Genomic DNA, 17,118 nt, shown 5'->3' on the forward strand with positions numbered 1-17,118 from the left:
CTCCACAAAACAGCCTGACCTACAACTCCAAAACCACTCTCTGGGACTCCTCTCCAAACAGCCTAAGTTAGAGCAGCAGGTCTGTTTCTCTTTCACGAAACCGCACTGGTTCGTGCAGCTCTCACCAACTGGTGTGTTCTTCCCCCAACTCCAAAATCCATTCACTGAAAATGACTCTCCCCCTTCAAAGCCAATCTCAAAGGACAAGCACAGCTCGATTCCCCTCGGGGCCTAGTTCAGAGACCCTAGGGCACCAATACCAACACTCACACGTGGGCTCCCCTTCTTCATGAGGCACCCCAGCACTTAGAGTTTAACTCTTCCAGCACTTCCCAACACAACCTCAGATGGCAGTTGTATACAGACTGCTCCCCAAGGCCTCACTGAGGATGCAAATGCCCATTTATGAGACAAGGCAAGGTAAGTACCTTAAAGATATCCTTTAACTATACAGAGGATGGAACCAACACCCGAAAAACAGGCAAAAATCAAAGTTATGAGGTGAACAGCCTGAACCACTGCTGAAAAGGACATGTGTGCCATGAGTAAATCCCAGTAAACTCTTTTTTTTTTTTTTTAAGATTTTATTTATTTATTTGAGACAGAGAGAATGAGAGAGAGAGAGCACATGAGAGGGGGAGGGTCAGAGGGAGAAGCAGGCTCCCTGCCGAGCAGGGAGCCCGATGCGGGACTCGATCCAGGGACTCCAGGATCATGACCTGAGCCAAAGGCAGTCGCTTAACCAACTGAGCCACCCAGGCGCCCCCAGTAAACTCTTTCTAGACAGGCCAGTGAACCACCTATTACACAGTTCACTGCTGTTATAAGACATCCTTTAACAGTGTAGAACTTCTGTTCACTCAGTGGTAGGATAAGGATGTAGGAAGAAAAAGAGAAAAACAGCGGGAAAGCACTTCCTTCTGAGTTCAAAATGTCATGGTCCACACTTCCTTGTTAAAATGCTGAGATACACCCTATTAATTCAAATACACTGATTTTGCTGTTGCCAATTTAGGATCATACTGTTTTTCTTCACTGCATGAGTAATGTATTGCAAGTTCAAGCATTAAAGCGCAATCACATGTCAGAATTTCAATATAACATAACCAATCAGATAATAAGAAAACAGAGGGGCTCCTAGGTGGCTCAGTCAGTTAAGCGTCTGCCTTCGGCTCAGGTCGGGATCCCGGGGTCCTGGGATCAAGCAGGAAGTCTGCTTCTCCCTCTCCGTGCACCCCCCCCCATCTCGTGTGCGTTCTCACTCTCAAATAAATAAAATTTTGAAAAAGAAAACAGAACATGTAAAATATGTTTCTTTCTAAGGTTTTATTCCAATTTTTTAAAAAGTAAAATTTCACAACACTACTACATGATGTTAGCAAACTCTGAATTTCAGCAAAAGGTTACTAGTAGCAGATATTAAGAATAATAGATTCCCGTACAAACATCACAGCATCTTATCCCCAACTTAGAAAATGGAAGTCTTCAAATTCTAATATAGGGCTCTGGAAACAAGTCAAAGAAGAGAGACTTTCAGGGCACCTGGATGGCATACTCGTTGAGCGTCGGCCTTCAGCTCAGGTCCTGATCTCAGGGTCCTGGGATTGAGCCCCACATCGGGCTCCCTGATCAGCGGGAAGCCTGCTTCTCCCTCTCCCACCCCCCCTGCTTGTACTCTCTCTCTCTCTCTCTCTCTGTTAAATAAATAAATAAAATCTTCAAAAAAAAAAAAAAAGACTCAACTCAGTAGATTTTTGTTTGTTTGTTTTTTAAAGATTTTATTTATTTATTTGACAGAGAGAGACACAGCGACAGAGGGAACACAAGCAGGGGGAGGGGGAGAGGGAAAAGTAGGCTTCCTGCCAAGCAGGGAGCCCAATGTGGGGCTCGATCCCAGGACCCGGGGGACCATGACCTGAGCCGAAGGAAAATGCTTAACAACTGAGCCACCCATGCGCCCCTCAACTCAGTAGATTGTTTAAAATATATGGCTGTTTTCAAATTTGAAAAGATCCAGAAAGCAGGAATAGGACTAGTGAGTAAAAGTTTTCAAGAGGGAGATTCTGGGACAGCTAATGATCAGAAATGCCCCTACGCCAAATGAACTGCCTTAAAAGTAGTTGGGTCCTCCTCCTTGCTCTTTAAGAGCCTTCCAGTAGGGGCTAGGAGGGCCAATTTATCATCAGACATCAGTGGAAATGGGAAGTTCCTACACTAACCTCAGTTAGCTAGATATCAGATATTCACAATGGTTCATCTCTAAAGGCTCCAGACACCAGTGCGATACGTTCAGTTATTTTAAAAAGCATTGTATGGTACTTCTGTGGAAAGAATTCTCCTAGCTGACTTACTCACTTGCTTCTCTCCTGAAGCAACTTCTTTTTCAGCTCAGCTACCCCCACCATCTGAAATCTGCCAAGCTTCTAACACAGCATGGCACAGACTTAATCACTGAACAAATACCTCAAGTCTGGACTTCTGACAAAATTTTTTTTTAAACTTCGTAGACAAGGGGCACCTGGGTGGCTCAGTCATTGAGCATCTGCCTTCGGCTCAGGTCATGATCCCAGGGTCCTGGGATCGAGCCCGCATCAGGCTCCCTGCTCATCAGGAAGTCTGCTTCTCCCTCTCATACTCCCCCTGGTTGTGTTCCCACTCTCACTGTCTCTCTGTCAAATAAATAATTTTTTTTTAAAATCTTAAAAAAAAAAAGGATTAAAAAAATTTTGTAGACAAAGACAAACCAGTAACTGCTATGGAAAAATTCATCAGCTGTCTGAGAGGTAACAGGTCTTTTTCTTCTTGACCTCACTAACCTCCGAAACCACTTTCAAAGATGTGCAGTGACTGAGAATTCTAATGATCCTTTCTCAGAAGTCACTCACATCAACACAAAACCTACCACTGCTTACCACCCTCTCTGCCCATTTGTAGTGTGTAACTCCTTTGGCCAGGCAAACGCAGCACCTATGTAGCTTTCTCTATACAAAATTTTGCACAATCACATGCAACTGGGAACAAATAGAGTAAGAACCTTGGGTGCTTATCTCCAAGGATATAAACCTTGGGTGAGAAAGTAAATACTGAATTAGCCTTTCATTACAGAATCTCATACTTACATAATAAACCTCTCCTTAGCCTACCATCCCGGTATACAGTCTTCAATTTTCATTTCCAGTTAAAAAAAAAATCCCTCTAGGAATACTATTAGAAAAAATTATAAATTCCAAATTCACACTTCACTGTCACTTATTTAAAATAATATGGAAGGAGGGATGCCTGGCTGGCTTAGTCGGTGGAGCATGTGACTCGTGATCTTGGGGTTTGTGGGTTCAAGCCCCATGCTGGGTGTAGAGATTACTTAAAAATAGAATCTTTTTTTTAAGATTTAATTTTGTTTTAATTTGAGAGAGAGTGCACGCACATGCGCAAATTGGGAGAGGGGGAGAAGGAGAGGGAAAGAAGCTGAGCACAGAGCCTGATGGAGGGCTTGATTTCATGTCCCTGAGATCATGACCTAAGCCAAAATCACGAGTGGGATGCTTAACCAACTGAGCCACCCAGGCGCCCCCAAAATAGATTCTTTTTTAAAAGAAATAAAGTAAAATAAAATAATATGGAAGGAATGAGGATATATTCCAAATGTGAGAAAAATGAACCAATCAAACAGAATTATCATTAAATTTTATCTAGAGACGATCTCACATTTAAAACTTGCCTCTGAGTGGCTTAAGGAAAAAGGCAAGAAAGAGAAGAGAGGAGGCCCAGCTAAGAGCTCAAAGGATGTAAAGGGAGGATGCAAAGAAGGGGAGCAAGAGAGAGGACTTTAGTAAAACAGGTCAAGTTTAATCCTCTACCCATCATCCTTTGACACCCCACAGCCTTTGTTACTAGGTAGTAACTTGAAAGGGGCAGCTCCTTCAATTCTTGGGCAGTTTATGCAGCCAAATGTCAGTGCAATTGGAACTGCCACTTACCAGAATACCTGCCAAAGCAACACAAAATAAATTCCTTCAACTATTTCAATTACAAGAGAAACAATGCCCACCTAAGGCTTCCATTCTCCAGGCTAAATAGCACTGTAGTTCCTGGGGCACCTGGGTGGCTCAGTCGTTAAATAGCACTGTAGTTCCTTCAGCCTTATGACAAATGCATTCTAGTTGAAAGGTAGCATATTATAGTGAAAAGGACATAAGACTTTTAGTCAGAAACCAAGGCTCAAATCCAAGCTTGGCCACTGGTTAACTCTGTACTCTTAACCTTATTTCCTCATTTATAAAAATAAGGAAAATAACAGTCGTGCTAACTACCTCAAGATGTGTTGTGAGAGGACCATATTTAATGAAAGGTACACATGAAATATGTGCTTTTTCAGCTCCGCTGTTATAGATGCTCATTAGATTCCACAGTACTATTAACATAGACTTCATAAAGCTTATGTATTAGTTTTATAAATAAAATTTTGGAACCCAACACAACTAAGCACAGGTGTGATGGCAGAGGGAGTCAGAGGCAGGAGAGGAAGTGATTAAAAATCCCAGTACAGCTAGACAGCTTCCTGACGGACATTTATATTCTATACTAGACCTTCAGAAATACAACTTTAACATAAACTTCCAGGTTGCTTTTTTTTTTTTTAATTTAAAAACAAGGAATGCAGGGCGCCTGGGTGGCTCAGTCGTTAAGCGTCTGCCTTTGGCTCATGAGGGTCATGGTCCCGGGGTCCTGGAATCGAGCCCTGCATCAGGCTCCCTGCTCAGCGGGAGATCTGCTTCTCCCTCTCCCACTCCCCCTCCCTGCTTGTGTTCCCTCTGTCGCTGTGTCTCTGTCAAATAAATAAAATCTTTAAAAAAAAAAAAAAAGGAACGCTAGTAACTGAAATGCGAAAAAACTTTTTTTTTTGCAAAACATTTTATTCATTACAACGAAATTCTGGTTATTTATAAACGATTTGCATTCCATCATGATCGAGCTGGGTCTGGCCAAGCAAGCCTTTGAACTGGATAGGTAACAGGAAGGTTGAGTATGTGTCTAAAGGGTGCATTTCTAACTTCATTTCCAAGTCCAATATAAAAAAACAAAATCAAAACAGAAATGTTTATTTTAACTGCATTACTTCTAGAGCCAACCAAGAGAGGTTAGTGCAGGCCCAACCAGGCTGCTTATCAATACAAATCTGCCCTTGTGGGGATGGACATCATTTTCCCCTCTAGGCCTAACCACTCTAAAAGACCCAGATTATTTTCCCTAAGCATCAGCATGAATAATTTAGAGTAGGCCTTACTGTAGGGACAACCTCATTAATTCAAAGGGCAATGTAATAAACACAAGAAGTTCAGAAAGAAAGTAAGATTTCTATGGGCCTGGAAGTTTTGCCATGTCACCCAAAAGTACTCTGGGCTGCATCCATCAAAAACTACTAACACGGGACGCCTGGGTGGCTCAGTCAGTTAACCATCTACCTTAGGCTCAGGTCGTGATCCCAGGGTGCTAGGATCAAGTCCTGCATCGGGCTGCCTGCTCCGCAGGGAGTCTGCTTCTCCCTCTCCCCTCCCCTGCTTGTGTGTGCACTCTCCCTCTCTCAAATAAATAAATAAAATCTTTAAAAAAAAAAAAATGGGGCGCCTGGGTGGCTCAGTTGGTTAAGCAACTGCCTTCGGCTCAGGTCATGATCCTGGAGTCCCGGGATCGAGTCCCGCATCGGGCTCCCTGCTCAGCGGGGAGTCTGCTTCTCCCTCTGACCCTCCCCCCTCTCATGCTCTCTCTCTTTCTCTCAAATAAATAAATAAAATCTTAAAAAAAAAAAAAAAAAACCTACTAACACATATACCTTACCTGGCTTTTGGTCAAGGGTGTCTATTAACTGATCACTAGAATAAGAGGGCTGGGATACAATTTATAAATATGCAAACTTCGGGGTGCCTGGGTGGCTCAATAGGTTAAGCTTCTGACTCTTGATCTCAGCTCAGGTCTTCATCTCAGGGTCGTGAGTTCGAGCCCCGAGTTAGGAACCAACTTTAAAAAAAATAAAGAAAGAAAACAAAAGCAAACTTTGCTACCAAAACCTTTCAGGCTCATCAGTTTATCCCCAGAAAAACTCCATATCCACACTTACCAGCTGGTTGTTTTCTATTTTTTTCTTTATGAAAATGTTTCTACTTTCACCTGCAAGTGATTAATACTAATACAGACTTACAGTAGCTTGTAACATCTAGAGTAATCTCTAGCCTTTAGTACTTCATATACACTACTCAGAAAGCTGCCACAGACTCAAACTGCACTGGTAAAACCCTATCTATATTACTTATTTCCTGACTTCTCACCTACTCCCCTACCAGAAAGTAAATTCTACGAATGCAGAGGATTTTGTTTTGTTCAATGCTGTTGCCCAGAACCTAGAACCATGCCTGGCACTTAAGAGCCACATAATAAATATCTGCTGACTTGGGGCACCTGGCTGGCTCAGTCAGTAAAGCTTATGATTCTTGATCTTGGGGTTATGAGTTAGAGTCCCACGTTGGGCACAGGGTTTACTTAAGAAAACTAAATTAAACTAACTAAATAAATAAGTACCTATCTGATGAACTGAATAACTAAATGGTGTATTTTTACTACGGAATACCACTATGAAACCATTAATCACAATGAGTCAGTGATGCCAGCTGATTTAATGGAATTTAATGGAAGTATTAAGTGAAGAAAACAAGAAATATTAAAAAAAAAATCCCATTTTTAATTTTTTTTTTTTTTTTAAGATTTTATTTATTTATTTGACAGAGAGAGACACAGCGACAGAGGGAACACAAGCAGGGGGAGTGGGAGAGGGAGAAGCAGGCTTTCCGCCGAGCAGGGAGCCTGATGTGGGGCTCGATCCCAGGACCCTGGGACCATGACCTGAGCCGAAGGCAGACGCTTCACGACTGAGCCACCCAGGCGCGCCCCCCCCCCATTTTTTTTAAAGTATACTCCGAAAACCTTACATCGATGAGGAGGTGGAGAATCTGAAACCCTCATACACTGCTAGTGGGAATGTAAAATGATGCAACTTTGGAAAACAGTTTGGTGGTTCCTCAAAGTTTAACACAGCTACCGTGTGACCCAGCAATTCCACTCTGAGGTACACACCCAACAGAACTGAAAATATTCATCCACAAAGAAACCTGTACCTGAATGTTCACAGCAGCATTATTCATAATCACCAGAAGTGGAAAAAACCCAAATGTCCATCAACAAAGTATAAACTATTATTTGGCCATAAAAGAAATGAAGTACTAATAAATGCTACAATGGACAATCCTTAAAAAGATCATGCTAAATGAAAGAAAGACAAAATGAACACAAATTGTATGATTCCATTTCTATGAAATATCCAGAACAGGCAAATTTACAGAGACAGAGTAGATTAGGGATGTCCAGGGGCTGGAGGGAGTGGAGAATGGGGAGTGACTATTAATCAGAACAAGGCTTCTTTGTGAGGTAATGAAAATGTTCTGGAATTAGAGAGTGGTGATCAATGCACAACTTCATGGATATACTTAAAACCACTGAAGTGTACACTTCAAAAAGGGTGAACCTTGCTTCTCCCTCTGACCCTCCCCCCTCTCATGTGCTCTCTGTCTCTCTCATTCTGTCTCAAATAAATAAATAAAAATAAAATCTTTAAAAAAAAAAGGGCGCCCAGGGGTGCCTGGGTGGCTCAGTCATTAAGCGTCTGCCTTCGGCTCAGGTCATGATCCCAGGGTCCTGGGATCGAGCCCCGCATCGGGTTCCCTGCTCCACGGGAAGCCTGCTTCTCCCTCTCCCTCTCCCCCTGCTTGTGTTCCCTCTCTCACTGTCTCTCTCTCTCTCTGTCAAATACATAAATAAAATCTTTAAAAAAAAAAAAAAAGGGGCACCTGGGTGGCTCAGTTGGTGGGGCGACTGCCTTCGGCTCAGGTCATGATCCTGGAGTCCCGGGATCGAGTCCCGCATGGGGCTCCCTGCTCGGCAGGGAGCCTGCTTCTCCCTCTGACCCTCCCCCCTCTCATGTGCTCTCTGTCTCTCTCATTCTCTCTGTCTCAAATAAATAAATAAAAATAAAATCTTTAAAAAAAAAAGGGTGAACTTTATGGTATATAAATTACATCTCAATAAGCCTGTTATTTTTTAAAAGCATACATGTTTGCAAATGAATACATGATCGAATACATGAATACATCAGTCTTGTATTCAACTGAATACAGGCACTCAGGTATTCGTGTATTCAAATGAATACATGAATGATGAAGAATGGAATATGGGAGGGAGGAGGGGGCCAAGGCTTAAGGCAAGGAGGAGATAAAAAAACAGACTAAAAAAAATGCAAGGCTGGAGGCCTTGCATGGGGGGGACTGGGCAAGGCTGAATAAGCCTGCAATGAGGTGAGCATGGAGAAAAAAAAGGAGAGAGCTAGGGTTGAAAAGCTGCAGGTAACTGGTAACGGGGGAGACACAGCAGACCTAGTTAACTGTAAGGATTCAATGGAATCTGCAGAAAACACAGACTGCCAGAGAGGGAGAACAAGAACGAACATGGGAGAGAAGATTTAAGACTGGCTCAAACCCACTAAAGTTTAAAAAAAGAAAAGTGTGCAAGAAGAAAATCCAATAGGTCCTGCTCAAGAATCCTTGAGGATAAAACCAAACCAAAACAAGAAGCTTCCAGGGAAAGAGGGAGTGGGACTCAGGACACTGGCTGTCTCCTACGTAGGAGAAAAGGGGCATCTCTTGGGAGAAAGTGTCCAATTGTGACTGTTCTGGAAAAAAAGCAGCCCCAATGGACTGCCTCGGGAATTCTGAGTAGAAAAGGTACGATTGGAAAATGGCTGACTTGGGATTTTTCCCAAGAATATGAGAAGGGAGAAAGGAAGAAATGGACAACTTTAATTTTTAACCAGTATTTCTTCACAAATCTTAACAGTGCTGCCAGGTTTTCTGCATGCCTCTTTCCTAAGCTTAACCAGGTCTTTTTATTTTATTTTTTTTAAGGTTTTATTTATTTATTTGAGAGAGAGCGAGCACAAGCAGAGGGAGAAGCAGGCAGAGGGAGAGGGAGAAGCAGGCAGAGGGAGAGGGAGAAGCAGACACCCCGCTGAGCGGAGGGCCCAATGTGGGACTCGATCCCAGGTGACCTGAGCCCAAGGCAGATGCTTAACTGACTGAGCCACTCAGGCGCCCTTAGCCAGGGTCTTTTTTATTTTTCTTTGTATAACCTCAGTTCTTTAGAAAAGAAGTATAATATGGGGCCTTTTTATAAGAAACAAACTATCTTTCCCCTTTATCATTTTTTTTAACATTTTATTTTGGGGGCACCTGGGTGACTACGTTGGTTAAGCATCCATCCAACCCTTGGTTTTGGCTTGGGTCATGATCTCACGGGTGGTGTTATCGAGCCCCGAGAAGGGAATCCATGTTCAGCGGGGAGTCTGCTTGAAATTTCTCTCTCTGCCCCGCATCCCGCTCACATGCATACAGGTGCACACACGAGCTCCTCTAGAAAATAAACACGTCTTTAAAAAAAAAAAAAGAAAAGAAAAATATTTTATTTTTAAGTAATCTCTACACCCAACATGGGGCTCAAACTCAGAACCCTGAGATCAAGAGTCAAATGCTCTCCCCACTGAGCCAGCCAGGTATCCCTCCCTTTATCATTTCTGTTTTCCCTAGGCTGTATGCACAACAGACAACCTTGCAATTTAATATCTTTGTTTCTTAACAAAGATGATACTTTTACTGTCCAAACACATCATATTAAAACAAAAACAAAAAAGCCAAGGTGGAAGGTACCCAAGGGGAATGAGGGAAGCAATACAGAACAAATGCGTATTCCTTCCAGAGCTGGGAACAAAGATAATGCCCACCTGGTTTATAAAACACATATGAGAGACAGTCCCTCCTTCAAGAAATAAGATTTGAGTTAGACACTAAGATACAACTAAAAAAACTCTGCAAATTGGTGTGTACAACTGGGAGGTGTCTCACAGCTGAAGAGGTCAAACACATCTGGAGTAAAACTCTTATGGGCAAGGACTTAAGGTGACTTCTACTTCCTTGGTGGTGCTGACATGCCTAGCACATAATGCACCCAACAGATACAACAACCTTTGGTCAAACCACACACTCTGCTACGCGCTGTGACGTCACTGGCTAATGGAGGGAACAGACAAAACACAGGGCACCAAATCCTCACTAGACAAGGAGCTGGACAAGTATGCAGGAGATAGGTCAAGGGATGCCTTCAAGGCAAGGTAATATCTAAGCTGAGTATGAAGGTGATAATGGGATGAAGTGAGGGAAGAACATTCCAGCAGAAGGAGACATGGAGACTGGAGAGAGTTAAGGGACCAAGAGGGGTTCAGCAAAACTCAGTCAAGCACCAAAAAAAGGGGGGTGGGGGGATGAGAATGGAGGCCAGAGCCCAGTGATGAAGCATCCTGGATACCAAGATAAGGATTAGTAAATCTGATTATGAAGACAGTGGGAGCCGTTGAAGGACTTAAAATTGGTGGTGGGATGTGGGGTGACTATGAACAGATATATTTTGGAAAGACAGAGGCAGGAGCAAACCCCTGGATTTAACCAGAAAAGAACTACACTAACGATGTGGGAAAAACACTGTTAACAGATCTGCACTCTTTTCTAGTGGACAAATTTCCTTTTGGGAGTTACCCAATTATTCTTTGAAAACTGAAAACTTAGAGGTAGCTGAGAGCAATCAGTCCTTTAAGTACAGAAATTAGTATTACAAAGAATTAGACTGCATTATTCATTTTAACTCAAGACACTTTTAAAATGTTTGATACATTTTGATATATTATAGTTTTGTGAGTACAAAAAAAAAGGTTTACAATAACTTTAAATCGTATGTTATTAACAGCAGACCAGGATGAATTTTAAAGACTTCACAGACACAAAGATCACCTGCTACATTCACTTTGGAACAAACCATTGCCACTTCTTCCCCTCAGCATATCTGAAATACAGTCTGTAAGCCTAATTTCTCCATGGTCATGTTGTTGCACAGCAAAAGACTGAGGCCACAATACTAAAAGATTTCTGAGCTGAGAGAGAAACCCCATGGGGGTTCTTTACCTCAGCAGCTAGTCTATTCACCAATAACAATTCCAACCACCAGGAGGAATTTCCCTGCCTAGGCTTATTTTGTTGGCACAAGCACACACACAAAAATATCCTGACATTTTATATCCAGTAGGAAAGAATAATCCGAATAGTAACATCTTTAATACCAAGCAAATTTAATCAATTTTCCCAGTTGCCTGTGGATTTGGACAGATGGCCACAAAGTCAACTCATATTTACTCTTAAAAAATAATCTAGGGGTGCCTGGGTGGCTCAGTCGTTAAGCGTCTGCCTTTGGCTCAGGTCATGAACCCAGGGTCCTGGGATTGCCCCACATGGGGCTCCCAGCTCAGTGGGAAGCCTGCTTCTCCCTCTCTCACTCCCCCTGCTTGTGTTTCCTCTCTCGCTGTGTCTATGTCAAATAAATACAATCTTAAAAAAAAAAAAAAATCTGTATTTTAGTCTTCTTAGCACCAAAAGCCCCAGGAACTTTTTCCTAAACTCCCTAATGACAATAGCAAAACAAAGATTTTAGTCTCTCTTTATTTCTAAAAATATCTTATTGTGTTAAGATAACCAACCTTGTATTTGCCATTTATAATCACCATATACCACCATTTACTATCAACATCATTTCAAAAAAGATTCTTAATTTCAACACCAAGAAAATGACATATCTTTTTTTTACAAAGGGCAGTCCTTTCATTGAATAAATTTAGTTTAATGAAAAACTCCCTCACATTGTCCTTGTTTTTCTGTATACACTGAGGCCCATTCAACAATCCCTGTCAGGGGTCTGACCAAGAGTCTCCCAGATTTGTTCTCACCAGTTTTATGATGGCCTCACTCCCTGTCTTTGTGGAGGGACCACAAACAATGTCATGAAACTGATGAGAAGACCCAGTTCTACTACAAACGGAAGAGGACTCTGTAGACAAGGATCCATTAAGTGTTAAAAGTGGCAACTGGAGCTTGTTTCCATCTCTTCCCTCCTCCCCCACCCTGCACACTTTACAGATAGGGAAAGGAAGGTCCAGAAAGGAAAACTGATTTGCCCAAAGCTATAACACCAAGAGAGTAACTCTAGCCTGCCGATACTGTCACCAGACCTCTACCGAGCTGGACGGTTTTCCTAATACTAAGTACAAGTTAGCCATGTGATTTATGGGCACCATGTGGTTTGAGGAACCTGGGTGGTTCAGTTGGTTGGGCATCCCACTCTTGATTCTGGCTGGGGTTGTGATCTCAGGGTCCTGGGATGGAGGCCCACTCCACGCTCAGTGCAGAGTCTGCTTGAGATCTCCCTCTGCCCCTCTCCCCACTCATGGGCACGCGCACACACCCATGCGAGCTCTCAAATAAATACATCTTTAAAAATTAAAAATAAAAAAATAAATATGTATATGGTTATATGGCAAGTCTTATGTATTATGAAAACCCAACCCTGGTAGTAATTTCGAACCGAACAATACTATCAGCTGAGTCATGTGAAATTAAAGATGTACTGTATCAAATCGGTTATAAAGAGAACCTCTGCTTCACAGAAATCCCATCCCAAGACAACACAATGTAGATACACACCCTAAAAATTCAAGTTTAAAGCTTTTCTATGGCACAATATTCACTTTCTTACTGAAAATGAATGTCAAGAAAATCCCTACATACCTAGAGTATACGCAGGCTATTAAGAAACATTCTCAGCTACCTAAAGTTGCTGAGTCTTTAAAGACTCTGCTTGGTATAGAGTAAATCCTAGGGGGAAAGAAGACATTTTTAAAGAGGAAAAAAAAATAACTGGATGAGTTAGCTATTTCTTTACCGAAAAAGATTTTCCCCAAATCAATACCCTACTTCTCCTTACAGATATACCTGTCGGTATTGATTTGACTATTTCAAAACCTACACGTGTTATGCTGATGTCTGCTGATGTCTACAAAGCTCTGATTTCATCTCAAGATACATCCTCCTGGCTGACAGCAAACGCTGTTGGGCTCTACAGCATTTTTTAGTTTCCTGAATCTGTTGCAACAAACTTAGAAAACATTATCAATGGCTTGAGATGCTCTTTTTACAACACATTTTTCCCTGTAATCAATACAGGGCAGCGAATTTATGGGAATTTTTCCTGGACCCTTCCGTACTTGCCGGCAAATTATCAAGGGCATCAACAAATCAAAGCTCTCTACATTTGAATGATCACAGGAATTCTTACTTGGTCTTGTAAATAGGTTGAAACTACGTGGAAACTAATTTATTTTCTAGTCATCTCCAAGAGAGGTGCCCAACAATGAACTATGTCGTCTTAAAATATAACCACTTATGCCACACAATTACCAGATTGAAGGAAATGCAAAATTCCCTCAACAAAACACCAGATTATTTCATATCCAACCTGATGCAATTAACCAGGTCTCAAGAAAAAAACGACATTCCGCTCCCTTAATGATGACCTCCCCTCTGCGCGGGGCCAGGGTGGGGGCGCGTGCCCCGGCGGAAGAAGAGACCGCAGGAGGCCTGGGGTCCGCCGCCCGCGGCCCTGCTCCCCGAGCCGCGTCCTTGGAGCCCCGCGCAGCGATGTCTCCGCCGGGGGAAGGGGACCAAGGGGCCAGGGCTATGGGACGCCGGCCGCAGCCTCTTCTGGGGCGCGGGGAAAGCAAACCGCGAGGGTCACGCTCAGCCCCTTGGCTAAGAGGGACCAGCAGGCTAGGTGGCCCACAACCACCTGGGCCGCAACGCCAGCCAGGAGCGGCCGGCGAACCCGGGGGTCGGCGGACGGGGACGGCGCAGGCGCGGGACGGGCTGGGGGGGGCCCCCGGCGGGGGACGGCGCAGGCGCGGGCCCGCTGGGGTCTGCGGGGCCGCCTGGGCCCGGCCGCGCGGGCGACGCTGAGAAGATGGACAGGCCCGCCAGCGCACACTGAGGGGACCCGGCCCTGGCTCTTACCGCGCGGCGCCGCCTCGCTCGCTCGCTGGCTCCGGGATGGGGCCGGGCGGCGAGCTCGCCCGGTGGCGCGGCCCGAATCCGTTGAGTCCAGCCTCAGGGCAGCAGCCAACCCCGCGCCGCCGTTCCCCCGGCCCGCCCTGCCTCCTTCGCGGCCCCCGCCCTCGGCCCGCCCTTGTCCCGCCCCACTCAGCGGCCACTGATTGCGCAGGCGCCGCAAGGCCCCGCCTACATCCCGCCGCCGCGCAGGCGCCTACCGCCCCGCCCACTCCGCTCGCGTCCCTCCCATCTCTGGGTAGCGCAGGCGCCCTGTCCCCCGGCAAGCCACAAAAAAAGGCCCCGGCAGCCTGTACGGACGCGTTGGGGTTTGCGCTAGAGCTGCGGAGGGGGGTGCTCCTGAATGCTGTGTTCGACGGGCTGGGGTGATGAGTGTAGAGCTTCCTCTTCCCAAAACCTGACCTCAGCCAAAGGTCCACCTTTCATGCAGCACGTATTTACAGTGTGCCAAAGACGGTGGTAGGCGACGAGCTAGACAGTGGTGGTAAAAACACGCAAGCCCTGCCCTCCTGGCGCTCCCCGTGCGGCAGGGAACACAGACACTAAACAAGTGATCCATCAAAAACAGGAGGCTAAATATCCTTTATCAAGTTAAGGAAGTTCTGTTAGGTCACAGTTGTCATACAGGTTTTTTCCTTAGATAGTTTGAACTACATTAATACATTTTTATTACATCATCTTAGTTTCCCAGAAAAAAAGAAAAATTGGAATTGATAAATTTTTAATACATTGCTGGACTATTCGCTAATATTTTATTTAGCATTTTTGCATATATGTCCGTAAGTGATTTTGGCCTTTCCTTTTACTTTCTTGTACTGTTGATGTCTGGTTTGGGATTAAATTTATAATCAAATCACAATGAGTGAAGGAGGCTTCTGTTTTCTTCTTTATCTGGGAGATTATGTTATAAGAGGATCTTTCTTTTCAATGTTTGCCTATAAAATTATCCAGGCCTGGTGTTTTTCTTTGGTTTTCTCTGATTTGAGACTTTTGAGGGGATAGGATGCAGATTTTAAACTAAGCATTCCATTTCTTTAATGGTTCTAGATTTAGATAGATTTTTTTTTTTTTTTTTTTTTTTGAGTAGGCTCTATGCCCAACGTGGGGCTTGAACTCGTTACCCTGAGATCAGGAGTCACATGCTCTACCGGCTGAGCCAACCAGACACCCCAAAACAGAATTTCTACTTCTCCCTGTATCATCTTTGCTAAGCTCTATTTTTGCAGGAAACTGGCTATATACTGATGTTTTCAAAATCATTGGCATGAGGTTGTTCGTATAATTCCTTATAATTTTTTGTTTTAATTTTATTTCAGAAGGCATCCATTCATGTAGTTCCTCTTCCCAAATGCAACTAACTGTATTCAGTTTCTTGATATCCTTCTAGAGATACTTTATGAATATAAACAAATATGAAAAATAAACAGATAAGTTATTCTGCTTCTCTCTTTTTTTTTTTTTTAACATAAATGGTAGGCTACTACACATGCTGACCTATATTTTCCTTTTTAAAACCAGAATAGATAATGTTTTAGTACTCTGGAGATAATCATTCAACCTTGGTGTAGGACTAAGGTGATGGTCCTGGCTTCATCACTTACTAGCTGTCTGTCTTTGTGTTTCTGTTTTTTTAATCTACAAAATGGGTGCTGTTATGGGTTGTTGTAGGGAAATAAATGGGATAATGCATGATGAAGATCTAGCACTCTGCTCAGTGCCCAGGAAATGCCTGGTAAATGTGAGGGACATTAATGTTGCTTTTGTTTGGGCATTTACAATTCAGAAAGGGCTCAACATGACTTAGGTCCTCACAACAGCCCTCTAAGAACTGTATAAAAGACAAAATTGAGGCTCAAAGAGGTTATGTCACTTGCCCAAGCCAGCAAATGGCAGAAACAGGAGAAAACTGTCTGGTTCCAGGGACCTGCCATCACCCCCACTTACACTGACAAGCCACACATGCTGTTAAAACATACTTTTTAAAAAAGATTTCTTATTTATTCATTTGAGAGAGAGAGAGAGGATGAGCGGGGAGGGGGTGGTCAGAGGGAGAGAGAGAAGCAGACTCCCTGCTGAGCAGGGAGCTGGACTGGGGGCTCCATCCCGGGACCCTGAGATCATGACCTGAGCCAAAGGCAGACGCTTAACTGACTGAGCCACCCAGGTGGATACCTTTTTATATTAAAGAACACGAAATAAATGTGCAACTCAATGAAATGTCAAAAAGTGAAGCTTAAAAAAAAGAACTTTAGCAGTTTCCCATTACCCACTCCTCATCACTGCATCTTTATCAAAGTTAACCACCATTCTGACATCTAATTCAGAATTGATATGGACTGATTTTGAGCTTTTCAATAAATGGAATCATACTGTATTGGTTTTCTAGAGCTGCTGGAACAGATTACCGCAACCTTGGTGCCTTAAAACAACAGAAATGTATTATCTCCTAAATCAGGAGGCTAGAAATCAGACTTTGAGGCATTGGTGGCTCTAAGCTTCCTCCAAATTCTCCAGGGGAGAATCCATTGCCTGCGTCTAACATCTGCTGGCTGCCTGCATTCCTTGGGGATCCTTTGCTTATGGCTGCATCACTCCAATCTCTGCCTCTGTCTATGGCCTTCTTGTGTGTGTGTGTGTGTGTGTGTGTGTGTGTGTGTGTGAATCTCCCTCTGATCCTTTTCCATGAAGACACTTGTGACAGCATTTAGAATCCATCCGGATAATCCAGGATAAACCCCAATAAATCCTTATTTATCATATCTGCAAAGACCCTTTTTCCAAATAAGGTAACATTTACAAGTTCCACGGTTTAGTACCTCATAGTTTTGGGAGCCATTATTCAGCCTGCTACAAGTTTGTATGGGTATCCCCCGCTTTTTTTTTTTTTTTTAAGATTCTATTTATTTGTTTGAGAGAGTGTGTGTGCAAGCATGAACAGGGGGAGAGGCAGAGGGAGAGAGAAAGAGAGAAGCAGACTCTGCTGAGCAGGGAGCCCGACGCAGGGCTCTAGCCCAGCACCCTGGGA

At 43.6% G+C, this 17,118-nt stretch overlaps 1 protein-coding gene across 5 annotated transcripts in view; it reads right to left on the reverse strand.

Annotated features, from left to right (window-relative positions):
• SPECC1L (sperm antigen with calponin homology and coiled-coil domains 1 like) overlaps positions 1 to 17,118 on the reverse strand; it is a 144,184-nt gene that overhangs the window by 118,478 nt on the left and 8,588 nt on the right. Inside the window, exon 1 of one of the 5 annotated variants that reach the window (XM_045887233.2) lies at positions 14,040 to 14,174. The exons of the other annotated variants lie outside the window; for them this stretch is intronic. The gene's annotated coding sequence lies outside the window, so the exon portion shown is untranslated. Of the gene's footprint in view, positions 1 to 14,039; positions 14,175 to 17,118 lie in introns of those variants that run through there. 5 annotated transcript variants of the gene reach the window in all.

Source organism: Mirounga angustirostris, unplaced genomic scaffold, assembly GCF_029215605.1.
Source record: "Mirounga angustirostris isolate CCGP_5_RB_7025 unplaced genomic scaffold, mMirAng1.0.hap1 SCAF_14, whole genome shotgun sequence".
Taxonomy (NCBI): domain Eukaryota; kingdom Metazoa; phylum Chordata; class Mammalia; order Carnivora; family Phocidae; genus Mirounga; species Mirounga angustirostris.